The 20,243-nt window shown below is 49.8% G+C and overlaps 1 long non-coding RNA gene across 1 annotated transcript in view; it reads left to right on the plus strand.

Moving 5' to 3' along the window:
• LOC140408557 (uncharacterized) overlaps positions 1–20,243 on the plus strand; it is a 32,988-nt gene that overhangs the window by 9,078 nt on the left and 3,667 nt on the right. The window lies entirely within an intron of this gene.

Here is a 20,243-nt window from a genome sequence, read left to right on the forward strand (position 1 = left end):
CCCCTAACCACCGCCTTCAACGCCTCCCAGACCACTCCCACCTGAACCTCCCCATTGTCATTGAGTTCCAAGTACTTTTCAATGCATCCCCTCACCCTTAAGCACACCCCCTCATCCGCCATTAGTCCCATATCCATTCTCCAGGGTGGACGCCCTCTTGTTTCCTCCCCTATCTCCAAGTCTACCCAGTGTGGGGCATGATCCGAAATGGCTATAGCCGTATATTCCGTTCCCCTCACCCTCAGGATCAATGCCCTACCCAACACAAAAAAGTCTATGCGTGAATAGACTTTATGGACATAGGAGAAAAACGAGAACTCCTTACTCCTAGGTCTACTAAATCTCCACGGGTCCACCCCTCCCATCTGCTCCATAAAATCCTTAAGCACCTTGGCTGCTGCCGGCCTCCTACCAGTCCTGGACTTCGACCTATCCAGCCTTGGTTCCAACACCGTGTTAAAGTCTCCCCCCATTATCAGCTTTCCGGTCTCTAGGTCTGGGATGCGTCCTAGCATTCGCCTCATAAAATTGGCATCGTCCCAATTCGGGGCATACACGTTTACCAACACCACCATCTCTCCCTGTAATTTGCCACTCACCATCACGTATCTGCCCCCGTTATCCGCCACTATAGTCTTTGCCTCGAACATTACCCGCTTCCCCACTAATATAGCCACCCCCCTGTTTTTCGCATCCAGCCCCGAATGGAACACCTGCCCTACCCATCCTTTGCGCAACCTAACCTGATCTATCAGTTTCAGGTGCGTTTCCTGTAACATGACCACATCTGCTTTAAGTTTCTTAAGGTGTGCGAGTACTCGTGCCCTCTTTATCGGCCCGTTAAGCCCCCTCACGTTCCACGTGATCAGCCGAGTTGGGAGGCTTCCCACCCCCCCCCCCCTTGCCGGTTAGCCATCATCTTTTTCCAGCTTCTCGCCCAGTTCCCACGCGGCTGTATTTCTCCCAGACGGTGCCCCCCCGCCCATCCTTTCCCGCACCCACTCCCCCCTTTCCCCAGCAGCAGCAACCCAGTAATTCCCCCCTCTCCCCCCCCCCGCTAGACCCCCCGCTAGCGTAATTACTCCCCCCATGTTGCTCCCAGAAGTCAGCAAACTCTGGCTGACCTCGGCTTCCCCCCGTGATCACGGCTCGCCCCGTGCGGCGCCCCCTCCTTCCTGCTTCTCTATTCCCGCCATAATTATCATAGCGCGGGAACCAAGCCCGCGCCTCTCCCTCGGCCCCGCCTCCCATGGCCAACGCCCCATCTCCTCTCCCTCCCCACCTCCCCCCATCACCACCTGTGGGAGAAAGAAAAGTTACCATACCGCAGGATTAATCATACAATCCCTCTTCGCCCCCCCCCCCCCCCACTCGTCCCACCACTTTGTCCAAACGTTCATTTTCGTAGTCCAATCATTCCAATTTTTCTTCTACAATAAAAGTCCACGCTTCATCCGCCGTCTCAAAGTAGTGGTGCCTCCCTTGATATGTGATCCACAGTCTTGCCGGTTGCAGCATTCCAAACTTTATCTTTTTTTTGTGAAGTACCGCTTTGGCCCGATTAAAGCTCGCCCTCCTTCTCGCCACCTCCGCACTCCAATCTTGATAGACGCGGATCACCGCGTTCTCCCATTTACTACACCGAGTTTTCTTCGCCCATCTAAGGACCATTTCTCTATCCTTAAAACGGAGAAATCTCACCACTATGGCTCTGGGAGCTTCTCCTGCTCTCGGTCCTCGCACCATAACTCGGTATGCTCCCTCCACCTCCAACGGACCCGTCGGGGCCTCCACTCCCATTAACAAGTGCAGCATCGTGCTCACATATGCCCCGACGTCCGCCCCCTCCACACCTTCAGGAAGACCAAGAATCCTCAAGTTGTTCCTCCTTGCGTTATTTTCCAGTGCCTCCAACCTCTCCACAGATCGTTTCTGGTGTGCCTCCTGTATCTCCGACTTCACCACCAGGCCCTGTATGTCGTTTTCATTCTCTGCTGCTTTCGCCTTCACGACCCGAAGCTCCTGCTCCTGGGTCTCTTGTTCCTCTTTCAGCCCTTCAATCGCCTGTAATATCGGGGCCAACAACTCTTTCTTCATTTCCTTTTTTATCTCCTCCACGCAGCGTTTCAAAAACTCTTGTTGTTCAGGGCCCCATATGAAACTGCCACCTTCCGACGCCATCTTGGTTTCTGCTTGCCTTCCTTGCCGTTGTTCCAAAGGATCCGCTGCAATCCGGCCACTTTCCTCTCCTTTTTCCATCCGTGTCCAGGGGGAACACCCTTCTGGTTTACCGCACGGTGTTTTCAGCCGTTAAAATTGCCGTTGGGGCTCCTATCAAGAGCCCAAAAGTCCGTTTCACAGGGAGCTGCCGAAACGTGCGACTCAGCTGGTCATCGCCGCACCCGGAAGTCCCTGTTTGATCTATTCTGATTGGCTCACTTCCAATCCCTTTCTCTGGCCCCTATCAATGCAGCATCACTCTCATAGACACACCTCTTCCTGCTTTTTCCATGCGGTCTCAAACCCCTTTGTCCCTAACTGCCAGAATCAAAGTGGCTTATTTCTACATTACATTAACTAATATCTCTAAAGTAACTATTTTATATCACATTCGTCATTCCCTCCTTTTATCATTCCATGATAACCAAACTATCCAATCCATAGCTACGGTTCCTCATCTAAAAAGATCCGTCGCTGCATTTCCAATTCCTGTCTTAGCCCCCCTTCATCTGCCTCACCCTCATGGATTTTAACAGTTAAATTTTTTTTCTCGGTGATTGGGGCGGTGATCTGATCCAGTGCACCCCGCATTCTACCCATCACACATTTAAGGATGGCCAGGCCCACAAAGATGCAGCCGATAGCTACCACTAGATACATGGCCATATTTATCAACCAGTCCTTCCATCCTCCAAATCCCCAGTTACCCCAAGAGCCAGGATCCTGCATCCCGTCCAAGTGATCCCGTATGCGATCCATAAATTTAGTGATGTTAGCGGTCAAGTCCTGAACTCCCATGATACACTTGCCCTGTACTATGGCGCATACCCCACCCTCACGGGCCAGAAGATAGTCAAGAGCATACCGGTTCTGCATTGCAAACAACCGCAGCTGAGACAACTCCTTAGTTATTGCCCCGAGGGCTCCCAAGGTTTCATTTCCCAAGATGGTAAGGCCGCAAATAAAATAATTCCGATCACTGACATCCAAGGAACCCCCCACACCTCCCAGTGTCAATACGCTCAGAATGCCCCACCCGGCTGAGTGGCCCCGGTTGGGTGCAAGAACCTGAGGTTTTTTAAGTTCTCGCAAAATTCAGCAGAGACTGCCCGGCGTGCTAACTGATTATGCAGGTTCCACGCCGAAAGGCAGGGGACTGTGGTAGGGACTAGAGTCCCTATAGCAATTCGGCGGGGAAATGGGGGTGACAAAACGTTGGTCGCTGTACCATTAAATAAAAAGTAGTATCCTTGTTCCGTGTGGAGACTAGCATCACAATCAGCATATCGGTTGTGTAAGGACCTCCCAGTAGCCCAGTTTATCCAACTTTGAAATGCCCATTCGGGCCGCCCAGCAATGCGGAAAGCCCTAGTCCCAACAGTGATATGAGAGACATTCGCCCAGCCACAGAGGAGCTGGAGGCCGGCGTTCAATGGAATGCAAGTGGTGTTGTAACAAACGCATTGGCCAGACGCCTGGGTGATATGGCACCTCCTGTCCGTACAGGTGGGAAACAGACATGTTATATTTGTGTCCACCTCTACCAGCAAACAGCCATATCCTTCACTGCTGAAGCAATTCTCGTACGACCGGGAATCCCTATTGGGAGTGAAGTGGCTAGGTATGTACGCCCTCCACCGTCGCAGCCTATCGTACTGTGAATGGGAATTATCCCGAGGAAGGGGAAGGCAAATAGCCGGTGGTGCTGAACCCGGATCGTAAGGAAGAGTGACCTGATCGGGCAGTGGTTCGGAATGCTGACAATGAACCACCGTTTGGGGAGTGCCCCAAAGCGGTGAAACAGAAAATAACCTAGACACTGCTGCGGGGTTCGGGTAGCAGACAACCCGTCCCTGGCCATACAGACGGTGGTAAATCTGGTAGAAGAGATTCATACTACCCGGGTTTTCCTCAGTTTGGCCTTTAATTAACTTAAGTGTATCTCCCGGTAACCTACGTTCTAGCTGTACTTCCCTTCTCATACGCCCCGTCCTCTCTCTAGTCCCTTTCTCTTTCTCATAGCCTCTTCCTACGCTCTCCTGACGGTCTGATTTTACCTTTATTGTACCACTCTTAACACATCCAAAATCAAATTTACATGTATTCCAAAAACAAGGCAATGTCCATATAATGTTCCCTTCCCATCGCCGGGACCGGTGCAGCTGCTTCATGACTCCTGCATTCTCCTTAACTTTGATGACCTTCCATGAGTCGATACCATGTCCTCGTATATGGGGGCAGCGAAGAACATCACCTTTGCAGAGGTGATGTATCCCTGTAGATTGGTTGGGGCTACACAGATACATAATATTCCCCTTTTCTATGTCCATCGCCAATAACACGCCAAGCGAAGTGAGGCCAAATATCAGACAGACGATGCGTAGCCACTCCATCATGCTCCACACCTGTAAAATAGCACTGGAGAAGGGAGGCAGGTTAGTATCCGACCTTTCACAGTAGTGGAGATGGACTCAATTTACAGTGATGTAGGTGGACCCAAGCACTTCGCCCCTCCACTTTAACTGCTGTGGGGGTGGCAAGGAGAACTTGGAAGGGCCCGTCCCATCGCGGCTCCGACCCCTTCCTAGTCCAATTTTTGACCATGCCATAACTACCGGGCTGGACTGAAAGTGAGCTAGGTACTGGGGGCAATGGCTGGTGAGCCGCGCGGACTTGGCCATGGAGTTCCTTGAGCACTTGCGTAAGGGCTAGAACATAGGTGGTCATTTCTTCAGTCATCTGATGAAACTGAACCCGTCTGGGAACCTGCAGGCTCCAAGGAGTTCTAAGAGGCCTGCCATAAAGAATCTCGGCGGGAGAGAGCCGGGCTGGTCCCGCAGGTGTAACCCGCAGCTGGAAGAGGGCAATGGGGAGCAACTTAAGCCATGTCAGTCCCGTGTCTGCTCTTAATTTAGCCAATTTAGTTTTGAGGGTCTGATTGTGTCTCTCAACCAACCCGGCCGCCTGCGGTCTGTAAGCACAGTGTAACTGCTGGCGTATGCCCAACTGGGAGCAAAACTCCTTGTTAATTTGTCCAATAAAATGAGGCCCATTATCAGAACTTAACTGAGCTGGTATACCGTACCGGGGAATGATTTCCCTCATCAAGACTTTAACCACAGTAGCAGCTTTATTATCGATAGTCGGATACGCCTCGACCCATCTGCTGAACACATCCACAATGACCAAAACATATTTGTAACATTGACACCTTTCCAACTCAATGTAATCCATTTGGAGCGTCTCAAAGGGACCACTGGGCAACGGGGTTTGCCCCTTCCCACAAGGGATACCTTTTCCGGTGTTATATTGCTGACAAATCAAACACCGATTACTGATACTTTGGGCCAACCCCTGCATTTTAGGGTGCCACCAAGTGTCCAGCAACAAATCACTAGTCCCTCGAGCCCCACAATGAGTTGCAAAGTGTACACATTCAATGACCCATAAAGCCAGCACATCAGACATACAAGTCTGATGTGCAGGCGTGGTCCATAAAGAGGAAACAGAATCATATGTACAACCTAACTGTTTCCACATTTGTTTATCACTCTCAGGAGCGTCCTCCTGTAACCTTATGACGTCTTGGATGGTTGGCATTGACTTGTCCGAAGCAGACATATTTATAGTAGATCGTTTAGTCTGACTTAACATTTTAGGCACCATCACTTGCTGAATTTGTGCGGCTGTGCGCGCTGCACGATCTGCTCGTTCATTACCAACGTCAACTGGGGTTGTACCATTCGTGTGGGCAGCGCATTTAATAACGGAAATCTGCGCTGGCAGAAGGAGGGCCTGCAGTAGGTCATTAACTAAACCCCGGTTGGATATTTCTGTGCCTGCCGAGGTAAGGAATCCCCTATTCTTCCAGAGTTGTCCGAAGTCATGAACTACCCCGAAAGCATATCGGGAGTCAGTGTAGATATTTACCCGGCGATCTCCCCCAAGTATACATGCACGGGTGAGGGCAAAAAGTTCGGCTTGTTGTGCTGAGTAAGGGGTCTGGAAAGCTGCCGCTTCTAAAATCAGACCATCCTGATCTATGATTGCATAACCGGACAGTCTCCGGCCAGTGGGGCTTACTAATGCACTGCCATCAACATACATAATCATGTCAGGTTGTTCGAACGGAATATCACTCAGATCGTCCCTTATTGTTGTAGTTTCCTGAATCAAGGCTAAACAGTCGTGACCAGGCGCATCCTCATGGACAGGGGGACCGCTAAGAAAACAGGCTGGATTGATAGTGGTACAATATTTAAATGTCAGACGTGGATTGTTCAAAAGGTATATCTCATACCTATTCTGACGAGCTGCGGTAAGATGCTGAGTCTGCAGTTGCCCCAATAGTGCGATTACCGAGTGGGAGCTATACACCGTAATATCCTGTTGGAGAGTGATGTTGGCAGCAGCCTGCAAACTATTGTATATCGCTGCCAAGATCTGGGTGCAAACAGGGTGGCCCAACGCCACTGGGTCGAGTTTGGAAGAGTAATATGCTACGGGCCGGTGCTTGTCCCCATGTTGCTGGGTGAGTACCGCTGTTGAACATCCTTCCAGAACAGTACAGTATATCTGGAATGGTCGGTCGTATAGGGGCCTACCAAGGGCCGGTGCTTGTAGCAAGGCCTGCTTCAGGCAACGGAAGGCCTCGAGTGCCTCGGTGGTGAGAGTAAAGTTTCCCTCTTTACTCGTGTAAGGTGTCAGCAGCTTTGTATAGACAGCGATGTTTGGTATCCACTGCCGACAATAATTCACCATACCCAGCCAATGACGAACCTCCTTGGCTATTGTAGGGGCGGGGAATTGGCATATTGGTTCAATCCTACTGGGTTCGAGACTTCTTTCTGTGGCTGTAAGTAAAACTCCTAAGAACTTAACTTTTCTCTGAGCCACCAAGACCTTTGCTTGTGAAACAACATAACCCAACGAGGATAGGTGGTTCAATAATTGGATCACATCATCCCTATTACTGGGCTCGTCAGGACTTGCCACCAATATGTCATCTACATACTGCACTAGAGTGGAACCATGCTCCAATGTCAAGGCCTGGAGTTGGGTCTGCAGACATCTGGAGAAGAGTGTAGGTGAATTGACGAACCCCTGTGGCAGTCGGGTCCAGGTATACTGCTGTCCATTGTAAATGAAGGCAAACAAATATTGACTTTCAGTCGCAAGTGGGAGGGCAAAGAAGGCGTGCTGAAGGTCAATTACGGCGAAGACCCGGGCTTGAGCTGGAATTTGAGCCAGTATGTGGGCAGAGTTAGGGACGAGAGCATGTAACGGCTGTGCGATGGCATTAATTGAACGTAAATCCTGTACTAATCGGTACTGGTCTGGTTTGGCTGGTTTAGGCACAGCAAGTATTGGGGTATTGCATTCTGATTGGCAAGGGACCAAAATACCCTGCTTCAACAGTTCTTGAATTAATTTATCTATTGATGGAGCAGCTTGAGATTTCAGGGGGTATTGCCGAATGGAAGGTAGCTTTGCATGATCCTTAATCATTACCTTGATAGGTGTAACATTTGTCTTTCCCACTTGTGATGGGTATTCCGCCCAGACCTGTGGATTGACATATTCCAACACATCATGTCCCCTGTGATGCTGCAGTCGAGTGTTAATCGTTTCAGGGACCTCAAAATATTTTATGGTAGTGCCGTCTGGCATGACTTGAAGTGCGTAGTCTGTTGGATCTGAATGATCCACTGCCCTCCTGACCATTCGCCCCATATCCCTGGCATGGTACTGGTCATGGACCTGACGTGTAATATGAGGGCTTACCGAAGCTGACTGTGGCCATAAATGTGGTGATATTGTAACAAAATCGGCTGTACCTTCTTTTCCCATGACTGTGGCTGTAACCTTGACTGGCCATTCGGTCTCAAGTAATGGCCGGTATTTGTCCTCCAACTCCCTGTTTCGTCCAGTTCTGTCATAGGCCAGGGTAACGTGATGCAGTGACTGTTCAACGTCTAACGTCCACCACTGGGGGGTGATAGAAATATAGCACTGTTGTCTCATCCTCCATGATGTAACCGTTACCCCCTCATCTCCGCATTCTAGCTGTAGCTGGAAGATACACAGTAAATCCCGGGCCAACAAGTTACAGTCCAATCCAGTAGTCACTACAAACTGATGTTCTGCAGACGTATTCTCGTAAGTGACTGTCACAGGTTCAGAAATAGGATACTCACACACCTGTCCTTGGAACCCTGATAATTGCTGCGTGTGGTCGGATATTGGTAATTTAAGTGTTGATTGCACAGAAGACATAGCTGACCCTGTGTCGATTACAAATGAGTGATGTTGATCTCCTATCTGCAGAGAGATAATAGGTTCCCTGTCGGATTGGAGAGTCCTTATGGCTAAATTAGCTAGTCAATCCTGTGTTGGGAAAGGGTTTTCCTGGGAGAAGTCAGTGTATCTCATCTGTCCTCCCCTTGGTGGGTACCCTCTTCTTTGGGTCGAATAATCTCCTTCTACTGTCTGTCTTTTAAAGGGGCATTCCTGTTGCCAGTGATCTACACGGCCGCAATTAAAACATGCATTGCTCCCTCTATTTCTGCCCTGGCCTCGTCTTCCAGTAGACCAATGGCCCCTCAGAGGGGGCTGCGGTTGTAGAGCTGTTGATTCGTTCGGTGGGCCATAAAAATGGGGTGAGGGTCCCTTTGGGTGGGTTTGGTATCCTCCTCTTCGCTGATCCACCCACCCAAAGTCACTATATTGGGGCTCCTGCTGGTAAACTACCATTTCTGCCGCTTGTTGGGGTCGCAGATCATCCTTTTTCATTACATACTCAGTCTTAACCTTTGTAACTGAGCCTCCTTCTTGGCCTACACCCTCCTTCCAGTAAAATCTGACTGCCCTTGCCATCTGGGAAGGGTCGTTCTCTGTCCAATTCATGTTATTACATTTCACAGCAGTAACCACAGAAGGTGGTAGGCAATGCATTAACATAGCACAGTATTGAGGGGAATTCTGACCATTTTGATACAGCAAATCGCCTGACTGCCCCCGGTAGATTTCATTAAAACGCTCCAGAAATTCCTCTGGCTCTTCAGTCTTCTTAGGTTTTAGGTCTAAGATAACAGAAAGATTTATGGGCCTTTGAAATGTGCTATTCAACGCATTCAAGATCTGTGTCCTTCTATCGTCGTCTAACGCATAGGCCTGCTGGAGTGCGGCATGACTAGCATAATTCAGGTGGTTAAGATAATTGCGGTACTCTGCTGGGGTTAAAATCTGCTGGACTAGGGCCCAGAGGTCCCTTGAATCAGCTTGATAAATTGAGATGGTAGTTCTCAATGAATCCACAAAGGCAGCAGGAGATTTTTTTCTATCTGGGATTGTAGCCATAATAGCCATCATCTCACTGGGTGTCCATGGGAAGTAAACGTCTATTGTGGGGTTCGCTGCCGCAGTCCCTGGGTCGGGGTTTCGCATCTTCCTAATCGGTAACTGTCTCCGAATGTCACCAGGGGGCACTCTAGCTATTTCCCCTGGTTGTTCCAAGACTTCAACGTCTCTCCCTGTCACTAGGGGGAGTTCTTTCTCTTCAACCAAAGTTGTTTCAGCTTTCTTTGTTCCCAAATCTTGTGATTTCTCCTTAGTTTGGGGAGACTTAGGTGATATGCTTAATTGTTTCTGGTGAGCTTCAAGCCCCTCTCTCGCTGTCCGAGATCTTGTCCTAGAGCTAACTGGGCTTGTGGGACAGAGTTCCTTTTGCTCTTTCGGTTGTGAAGTTGGTAAATCAGGACCCACACTATCACCCAAAAGGGCTTGAGTTTCTGGCATATTTGAAATCTGGGGAGCAATGGCTGGGTATATATTATTGTACTCTGGTGGTTCTGGAATGAGCGCAGACCATACTATGGGTGCAGACGGAACTTTTACTGACTTTTCCGAATTATTGAATTTTTCTTCTTCTGTCAATTCAAGGCCAGCCATTGAACTACGTAGTTCGTCTCTTGTGTGACCCGGGTCCTTCCTGTCTCTATTTGCTCTTTTTTTAAATGCACATTCCTTTTTCAAGATCTGTAATGTTTTTAGGTTACCCTGTTCACTAATTGAAATCCCCATTTTAAGGGCGTTATCCTGCCAGCTGGACAACATAATCTTATCTTTTTCCTCTTGACAATATTGCCTCCATAATCCAATTAATTCTTTAGTTTTCATACCTTGATTTTTTTTCCATATTTGTCCCTGGATTTTCTTAACCATTTCTAGGTCTTTGGTTCCCCCTAGTGGCCATTCATCTCCCATTTTAGTTCTTAACTGTGCTGACAATTTTCTAAAGTCCTTCGCTTTGTCCGGATACTTATCACATAATATTTGCAGTGGCATGCCTGGATCATTTGTGCTATCCAAGGAATTTCCCATAATCTCAACTAGTCCTTGGAACTGCGTTTTTTCGCCACTACAGTCCAAAGATTTTTTTTTTTAGCTTAATCAACTATATTTTTAACACACAGACATATAGAGGTGAACCATTTTTCAATTTCAAATGTTACATCTACCTCTCATAACGTAACCCAACCGAATTAACTCACAAATAAAGTTGAACCATTTATATTTTAAATGTTACATCAACAGTACAGCCTACCCCAGCCGAATTAACTCACAAATAAAGTTGAACCATTTATATTTTAAATGTTACATCAACAGTACAGCCTACCCCAGCCGAATTAACTCTATGAAATCCCATCAATTAAAATGCTTATCCCCAGACTGACCTGTGATTTCGTCGAGGCGGTCTTTCTGTGCCAACCGCGAGTGACCAGACTAATCAGGCGATAAGAAGAGGGGAACAATCAATGCGCAGTCGTTTTCCAGTTCTACATTGAGGGCCCTTTGTTCCCCATCCTCCTGTTCATAATCAGTCTAATTCTGATTTCGCAGTTGGATCAGGATCGCCCTGAGAAATCCCGGTTTTCGGCACCAAATGTTGATCCCCAAATTTCTTTCTCTGTCAGTCTGGCCTCAATAAAAGTTGAGATGGATTCGCACATAAAAAGAAGTTATTTATTTAGCTTGCAAGCTTAATTCATCTTACAGAAACATAAGAGACATCCAGCCTCTTAAGCTCCAGAAAAACGGCTGAACAAAGAGACAAAGGGATCTCTGTAAAATCAATTCAAATGGTATCAAGTTTCACATACTCGACGGACATAGGTCAGCCTATGTCCCTCCTGAACTGTTTGATCTATTCTGATTGGCTCACTTCCAATCCCTTTCTCTGGCCCCTATCAATGCAGCATCACTCTCATAGACACACCTCTTCCTGCTTTTTCCATGTGGTCTCAAACCCCTTTGTCCCTAACTGCCAGAATCAAAGTGGCTTATTTCTACATTACATTAACTAGTATCTCTAAAGTAACTATTTTATATCACATTCGTCAAGTCTAGGAAAGAGGACCTGTTTAGAGATTATAAAGAGCTAGGATTCAAATTAAAAAACAGGTCCTCAAGGGTCATAATCTCCGGATTACTGCCCGAGCCACGTGCAAATTGGCAAAGGGAGGCAAGAATAAGGGAAGTTAACACATGGCTGAAAGAGTGGTGTGGGAAAGAGGGGTTCCTTTTCATGGGACACTGGCATCAGTTTTGGGACAGGGGGAACATATACCGCTGAGATGGTCTCCACCTGAACCGAGCTGGGACCAGTATTCTGGCGAAAAGAGTAAATAGGGTGGTCAATAGGACTTTAAACTAGAGATGGGGGGGAAGGGAAAGTCAGGGAACCAAGAGGTGAAGTAATCAGTGGGAAGCGTAGCTGCTTAGGAATACAAAAAAGCCAGGACTCAGGAGAGGTTACGATAGTCCCCATCCCACAAAATATGACACAGTGTATGGAAAGGCTCAGTAAACCAAGGTCCACCACACTAAGAAAACAAAAAGGGACGGTCAATAGAGAATTAAAGGTGCTATATTTAAATGCGCGCAGTGTACGGAACAAGGTAGATGAGCTTGTGGACCAGGTTGTGACTGGCAGGTATGATGTGGTAGGCATCACAGAGACGTGGTTGCAGGGGGTTCAGGACTGGCATTTAAACATCCAGGGATTCACAACCTATCGAAAAGACAGAGAGGTGGGCAGAGGGGGCGGGGTTGCCTTGTTAATTAGGAATGAAATTAAATCAATAGCACTAAACGACATAGGGTCAGATGATGTGGAGTCTGTGTGGGTAGAGTTGAGGAACCACAAAGGCAAAAAAACCATAATGGGAGTTATGTACAGGCCTAACAGTGGTCAGGAACGGGGGCACAAAATGCACCACGAAATAGAAAGTGCATGTCAGAAAGGCAAGGTCACAGTGATCATGGGGGACTTCAATATGCAGGTGGACTGGGTAAATAATGCTGCCAGTGGACCCAAGCAAAGGGAATTCATTGAATGTTTACAGGAGGGCTTTTTGGAACAGCTTGCGATGGAGCCCACGAGGGAACAGGCCATTCTGGACTTAGTGTTATGTAATGAGCCAGACTTGATTAAAGATCTTAAAGTAAGGGAGCACTTAGGAGGCAGTGATCATAATATGGTAGAATTCAATCTCCAATTTGAAAGAAAGAAGGTAGAATCAGATGTAAAGGTGTTACAGTTAAATAAAGGTAACTACAGGGGCATGAGGGAGGAACTGATGAAAATCGACTGGGAGCAGAGCCTAGTGGGAAAGACAGTAGAACAGCAATGGCAGGAGTTTCTGGGAGTAATTGAGGACACAGTACAGAGGTTCATCCCAAAGAAAAGAAAGGTTATCAGAGGGGGGATTAGGCAGCCATGGCTGACAAAGGAAGTTAGGGAATGCATCAAAGCAAAAGAGAAAGCCTATAATGTGGCAAAGAGTAGTGGGAAGTCAGAAGATTGGGAAGGCTACAAAAACAAACAGAGGATAACAAAGAGAGAAATAAGGAAAGAGAGGATCAAATATGAAGGTAGGCTAGCCAGTAACATTAGGAATGATAGTAAAAGTTTCTTTAAATACATTAAAAACAAACGGGAGGCAAAAGTAGACATTGGGCCGCTCCAAAATGACGCTGGTAATTTTGTGATGGGAGACAAGGAAATAGCTGAGGAACTAAATAAATACTTTGCGTCAGTCTTCACAGTAGAAGACATGAGTAATATCCCAACAATTCCGGAGAGTCAGGGGGCAGAGTTGAATATGGTAGCCATCACAAAGGAGAAAGTGCTAGAGAAACTAAGAGGTCTAAAAATTGATAAATCTCCGGGCCCAGATGGGCTACATCCGAGAGTTCTAAAGGAGATAGCTGAAGAAATAGTGGAGGCGTTAGTTATGATCTTTCAAAAGTCACTGGAGTCAGGGAAAGTCCCAGAGAATTGGAAAATCGCTGTTGTAACCCCCCTGTTCAAGAAGGGAACAAGGAAAAAGATGGAAAATTATAGGCCAATTAGCCTAACCTCGGTTGTTGGCAAGATTCTAGAATCCATTGTTAAGGATGAGATTTCTAAATTCTTGGAAGTGCAGGGTCAGATTAGGACAAGTCAGCATGGATTTAGTAAGGGGAGGTCGTGCCTGACAAACCTGTTAGAGTTCTTTGAAGAGATAACAAATAGGTTAGACCAAGGAGAGCCAATGGATGTTATCTATCTTGACTTCCAAAAGGCCTTTAATAAGGTGCCTCACGGGAGACTGCTGAGTAAAATAAGGGCCCATGGTATTTGAGGCAAGGTATTAACATGGATTGACGATTGGCTGTCAGGCAGAAGGCAGAGAGTTGGGATAAAATGTTCTTTTTCGGAATGGCAACCGGTGACGAGTGGTGTCCCGCAGGGTTCAGTGTTGGGGCCACAGCTGTTCTCTTTATATATTAACGATCTAGATGACGGGACTGGGGGCATTCTGGCTAAGTTTGCCGATGATACAAAGATAGGTGGAGGGGCAGGTAGTATGGAGGAGGTGGGGAGGCTGCAGAAAGATTTAGACAGTTTAGGAGAGTGGTCCAAGAAATGGCTGATGAAATTCAACGTGGGCAAGTGCGAGGTCTTGCACTTTGGAAAAAAGAATAGAGGCATGGACTATTTTCTAAACAGTGACAAAATTCATAATGCTGAAGTGCAAAGGGACTCGGGAGTCCTAGTCCAGGATTCTCTAAAGGTAAACTTGCAGGTTGAGTCCGTAATTAAGAAAGCAAATGCAATGTTGTCATTCATCTCAAGAGGCTTGGAATATAAAAGCAGGGATGTACTTCTGAAGCTTTATAAAGCATTATTTAGGCCCCATTTAGAATACTGTGAGCAATTTTGGGCCCCACACCTCAGGAAGGACATACTGGCACTGGAGCGGGTCCAGCGGAGATTCACACGGATGATCCCAGGAATGGTAGGCCTAACATACGATGAACGTCTGAGGATCCTGGGATTATATTCATTGGAGTTTAGGAGGTTGAGGGGAGATCTAATAGAAACTTACAAGATAATGAATGGCTTAGATAGGGTGGATGTAGGGAAGTTGTTTCCATTAGCAGGGGAGACTAGGACCCGGGGGCACAGCCTTAGAATAAAAGGGAGTCACTTTAGAACAGAGATGAGGAGAAATTTCTTCAGCCAAAGAGTGGTGGGTCTGTGGAATTCATTGCCACAGAGGGCGGTGGAGGCCGGGACGTTGAGTGTCTTTAAGACAGGAGTGATAAATTCTTGATTTCTCGAGGAATTAAGGGCTATGGAGAGAGAGCGGGTAAATGGAGTTGAAATCAGCCATGATTGAATGGTGGAGTGGACTCGATGGGCTGAATGGCCTTACTTCCGCTCCTCTGTCTTACGGTCTTATAAACAAATGGCAAAAAGGAATTGGAGATCACCCAGTCACCATCAACACACACTACCCCCCTCCCCCCAACCCTCCCACCCCCCTCCCCCAACTAATGTTCGATGTTATCCAGTTCTTGAAAGTGCATGCTGAATAATGCCCATAAATTGTAGAACCCCTCCATCCTTCCCCTCAGTTCAAACTCAACCTTGTCAAGAGTCAAGAATTACAACAAGTCCCCGCACCACGCCAGGGCACAACATTTGCCTCCGCACCCATTTCCAACCCTGGCTGGTCCGACACCCCGAATGTGGCCACCCGGTGGCCCAGGTCCAATTTCACGTGCACCACTTTAGAAATTACCCTAAAAACCTCCTTCCAGTCATCCTCTAGCTTTGGACAGGACCAAAACATATGAACGTGATTAGCGGCCCCCCCCCCCCCACTACGTTCACACACATCTTCTACTCCTTCAAAGATTCGGCTCATCCTCGCTCTCGTGAGGTGTGCTCTGTATACTACCTTCAGCTGTATCAGCCCCAACCTCGGCACGAGGTGGAGGCATTCACTCTCCGGAGCACCTCACACCAGAACTCCACCTCCATACCCTCTCCCAACTCTTCCTCCCACTTTGCTTTGATCCCTTCCAGTGGTGCTTTCTCCTCTTCCAAAATAGCTCCGTAAACCGCTGACACTACCCCCTTCTCCAGTCACCCTGTCGTCAGCATCTCCTCCAGCAATGTGGAGGCCGGCTCCACCGGGAAGCTCTGTATCTCCTTTCTGGCAAAACCTTGAACCTGCATGTATCGAAACATTTCCCCCTGCTCCAGCTCATACTTCGCTTCCAGCTCCTTCAGCCCTGCAAACCGACCGCTAAGAAACAAATCCTTCAGTGTCTTAATCCACCTTCTCCTCCCATTCCCGATAATTTCCATCCCACCTCCCTGGCTCAAATCGGTGGTTCCCCGAATCGGCATTTCCCTTGACCCTGCCCCCAACCCGAAGTGTTGGCGAAACTGCCTCCAAATTCTCAATGAAGCTATTATTACCGGACTCCCTGAGTACTTCTCCAGGGCTATCGGGAGCAGCGCTGTTGCTAGTTCTTTCAATCCCGGATCCCTGCACAAACTCTCCTCCATTCTGACCCACTGGGAATCAACCCCTCTGACCCAGCTCCGCACCTTCTCCACGTTCGCCGCCCAGTAGTAATTCGTCAAGTTCGGAAGACCCAAGCCCCCTGCCTTCCCCTCTGTAGCAGCACCTTTCTAACTCTGGTCACCTTCCCTCCCCAAATGAACGAAGTAATCCATCCCTCAATCTCTCTGAAAAAAGCCTTTGGCAGGAAAATCGACAGTCATTGAAAAATAAACAGAAATCGCGGCAGCACGTTCATTTTAACCACCTGCACCCGACCTGCCAGTGACAGAGGGAGACCATCCCACCTTGCCAGATCAGCTTTCACTCTCCCCACCAAACTAAAAATGTTGGACCTGCGGAGCCGCCCCACCCCCTGGCAAGTAGCACCCCCAGGTACCTAAAGTGAGGGCCCTGCCCCTTCTATTCCTCCTCTCTTCCTTGTCCCCCCCAAACCCCCCAAAATGCCCCCTTCCCTCATACGCATACTCCACTCCCTATCCCCTACTGCACTCGCCTCCCCCTCCCCCAAGTGCCCTCAGTGATCCTCGATCCTAACTCTACCGCTACGTCGAGGTGTATCCCCAAGATGCAAATCTGGGGCGGGATTCTCCGTAATCGGCGCGATGTCCGCCGACCGGCGCCAAAAACAGCGCGAATCAATCCGGCATTGCGCCGCCCCAAAGGTGCGGAATTCTCCACATCTTGAGGGGCCGAGCCCTCACCTTGAGGGGCTAGGCCCGCGCCGGACTGATTGCCGCCCCGCCAGCTGGTGGGAAAGGCCTTTGGTGCCCCGCCAGCCGGCGTGGAAATGACTTTGCCGGGCGGCGCATGCGCGGGAGCGTCAGCGGACACTCACAGCATCCCCGCACATGTGCAGTGGAGGGGGTCTCTTCCGCCTCTGCCATAGTGGAGACCATGACGAGGGCGGGAGGAAAAGAGTGCCCCCACGGCACAGGCCCGCCCGCGGATCGGTGGGCCCCGATCGCGGGCCAGGCCACCGTGGGGGCACCCCCAGGGCCAGATCGCCCCGCGCACCCCCCAGGACCCCGAAGCCCACCCGCGCCGCCATCTCCCACCGTCCCAAAGGTGGTTCAATCCACGCTGGCTGGCGGGGTTGACAGCGGCGGGACTTCGGCCCATCGCGGACCGGAGAATCGCCGGGGGATTCCCGCCGACCGGTGCGCGCCATTCCCGCCCCCGCCGAATATCCGGTGGCGGGGGCGGGATTCACGCCGGCCCCCGGCGATTCTCCGACCCGGTGGGGGGTCGGAGAATCGCGCCCCAGAGGTGGAGACAGCCAGCTGTTTACAATGTCCCGTGGCCTTCGGTGCCAAGCCGGGCATCCTCTGGAGGCTCTGGAGCCAGAGGGACCCGGCTCACGTCGCTGGCACATGCACAGCCATGCCGCCCTATTCCGGGTGCTGCGAGACATGGCCTCATCAGAGGGGTTGGACTCGGGGGAGCTGGTGGGCACTGCCACCACTCCACAGGATGGGTCTGGGTTGCCACCCAGTGCCCCCTCCTCCCAGTTGGTGTCCATAAGGCTGGTTCGAGCCCCGGCTGCCCCTGCTTCATCTGCCTCTGCCAGCAGTGGCGGCTTCCCAATGTATGCACCATGGTGTCGATGCCTGTGGCGATGCTCCTCAGTGACAGCGATAGGCTCTGCAGTGACTCGGCAATGTCTACCTGCAACTGGAACAAGCTCTGCAGTGCCTCGCCCATGCCCATCTGAGAGCGGGACATGTCCCGCAGCACCTCATCAAGGTCAGCCTGGTACTGGGTCACGTCCCCAGTGAGTCGGATATTCTTAAAAAAAAATTTTTTTTAGAGTAGCCACTTGTTTTTCTTTTCCAATTAAGGGGCAATTTAGCGTGGCCAATCCATTTAACCAGCATCTTTGGATTGTGGGGGTGAAACCCACACAGACATGGGGAGAATGTGCAAACTCCACATGGACAGTGAACCAGAGCCAGGATTTGAACCCGGGTCCTTGGCGCCGCAGTCCCAGTGCTAACCATTGCGCCATATGCCGCCCGTGTGTCGGACATTCTGCCGAGCCCCTCAGCCATGGCTGTCACCGACTGCACAACGCCTTAGACACCATCACTCATGCTGCTGATGTCATGTACCAGGCTCTCCACTGCGGTCTCCTGCCTGTTGGCCTCGGTGCCACACATTGCCGGTGCTATCCCGTAGCCTCTGGGACACCTCCAATTGGCTATGGACCTGCTGGAGAGTCGCTGACATCCCTCTCTGAATTTCACGGACGCTCTCTAATGTCTCCATCAGCTGAGGGTAAACCTGTTCCAGAAGTTCAACAATTGACAGGGACCCAGCAGGGTCCTAAGATGCAGCAGTCCTCCAATTGCTGTCTCATGTGGGCGTTTCAACCTCCATCTGATGTGCATCAGCGACATGGGTGGTGCGTGCCAGATTGTGCCCCAGAAGCCTGTCCACTAACGTTGCCAACTGAGTTGTGTGTGTATCTGCGCTAGTGGAGGGTGGGGATGACAGCTGTGATGCATCAATGTAACATCGTCAGATCTCTCCTCCGAGGTGGTCTCATGGGAGGCCGTAGAAGGGCCACCCCAGATGGTCCGTGCCGTCGGCTGGAGAACCTGCATGCGAATGAACACATGGTCAGTGGGAGGGATCGGTCAGCATATATGGCAATAGCAACTCACATTTGACAGTCCATTTGGGTGGGGTCCGGTGGATCCTCACCTCTTCGGCTTGCGCCGAGCTCTGCATTGGTGACCGCTCTGTCCTTGGTCACCTCCATAACCTCCAGTGCCCATTCCTCAAAGGTCATGAACATTCTTATGAGCATTCTCCCGGTGATTGTGGGAGAGCTTCTTCTGTGGAGGCACAGAAGGGGTATCACTAGCTACACGTGCGGTTCACACTGGTGAGGGGGGATGTGAAGGAAGGGTTGGGCAGAAAAGAGGGGGGTTGAAGAGTAGATTCGGGGGGCAGATGGAGGGTTGGTGGGAGGCTGGTTGCGTTAGGGGGGGGGGGAGATTTGGGGGAGAGAATAGTGTCCACTCACCCAGGCTACCCAGAGTAGGTCATTGACCTTCTTGGCACTGGAGGCCAGTCCACCTGGTCACGCTGCCCGAGCTGATGGCCGCTGCCACTTCAGCCCAGGCGGCACTGGCTGCCTTGTGGCTCGCCCTCCGGGACCCTCGGGGGAACAGGACATCCCTCTTGTCCTCCACTGCATTTAGGAGCCTCCCCAGGTCTGTGGCTCCAAACCTTGGGGTTAGTTGCCTCGGCGCCATGGCCGTGAGCTGAGTGGGGGCTGGCTGTGCAAGTGCTACTTGACTTTGTTAACGGGTGGGCTGGCGAGGGTGGTCCCAGTGCATTGGCTGGCAAGCCGTCTTTGCGGCGTGAAGCCTGTGGGCCTCGCTAAGTGGACCAATTAATGTAGAATAGCGTTGCCGGCCTCTCTGGGCCGAGCACCCGGAGGCTTGTGGCAGTTCCTGATCGCTTCCACACTTAGAAATCTTTCCGGAGTGGAGCGGCATGGTGGCTAGCACTGCTGCCTTACGGCGCCAAGCTCCCGGGTTCTATCCCGGCCCCGAGTCACTGTCCATGTAGAATTTTCACATTCTTCCCGTGTCTGCGTGGGTCACCCTCACAACCAAAAAGATGTGCAAGGTAGGTGGATTGGCCATGCTAAATTGCCCCTTAATTGGACAAAAATATTCTAAATTTAGAATAAAAGAAGAAATCTTTCTGGAGAATCGCGCCCATTATCTCAAAAGTATTAGATGCTTTAAAATGCATAAAAGATGCTTAACGAAGTGAAGGTTTTACAGTGAACAGTTCCTCTCTTTGCTGAGAGGCACAGCAGGCACTTGAAGTTTTTCTTTGCTGGTGTGCACCTTGCAGAGTTGAAATGGATCTAAGCATAGACGTTTTCAGCACAGAAGGAAGCAATGTGTCCTGTTCTGCCTTTGTCAGTCTTTGCTCGAGCAATCTAAGACAAATCCTTCTACCATTTATCTCCTTTTAACCCTCTATCTTTCTTTGCTTCAAATATCTATGTAACCTTTCCTGAAAGTATGCATCGGTCTCTACTTCAACCATTCTGTGCTCCAACAACCTCAGTAA

The sequence above is a fragment of the Scyliorhinus torazame genome, chromosome 3 (genome assembly GCF_047496885.1).
Source record: "Scyliorhinus torazame isolate Kashiwa2021f chromosome 3, sScyTor2.1, whole genome shotgun sequence".
Classification (NCBI taxonomy): domain Eukaryota; kingdom Metazoa; phylum Chordata; class Chondrichthyes; order Carcharhiniformes; family Scyliorhinidae; genus Scyliorhinus; species Scyliorhinus torazame.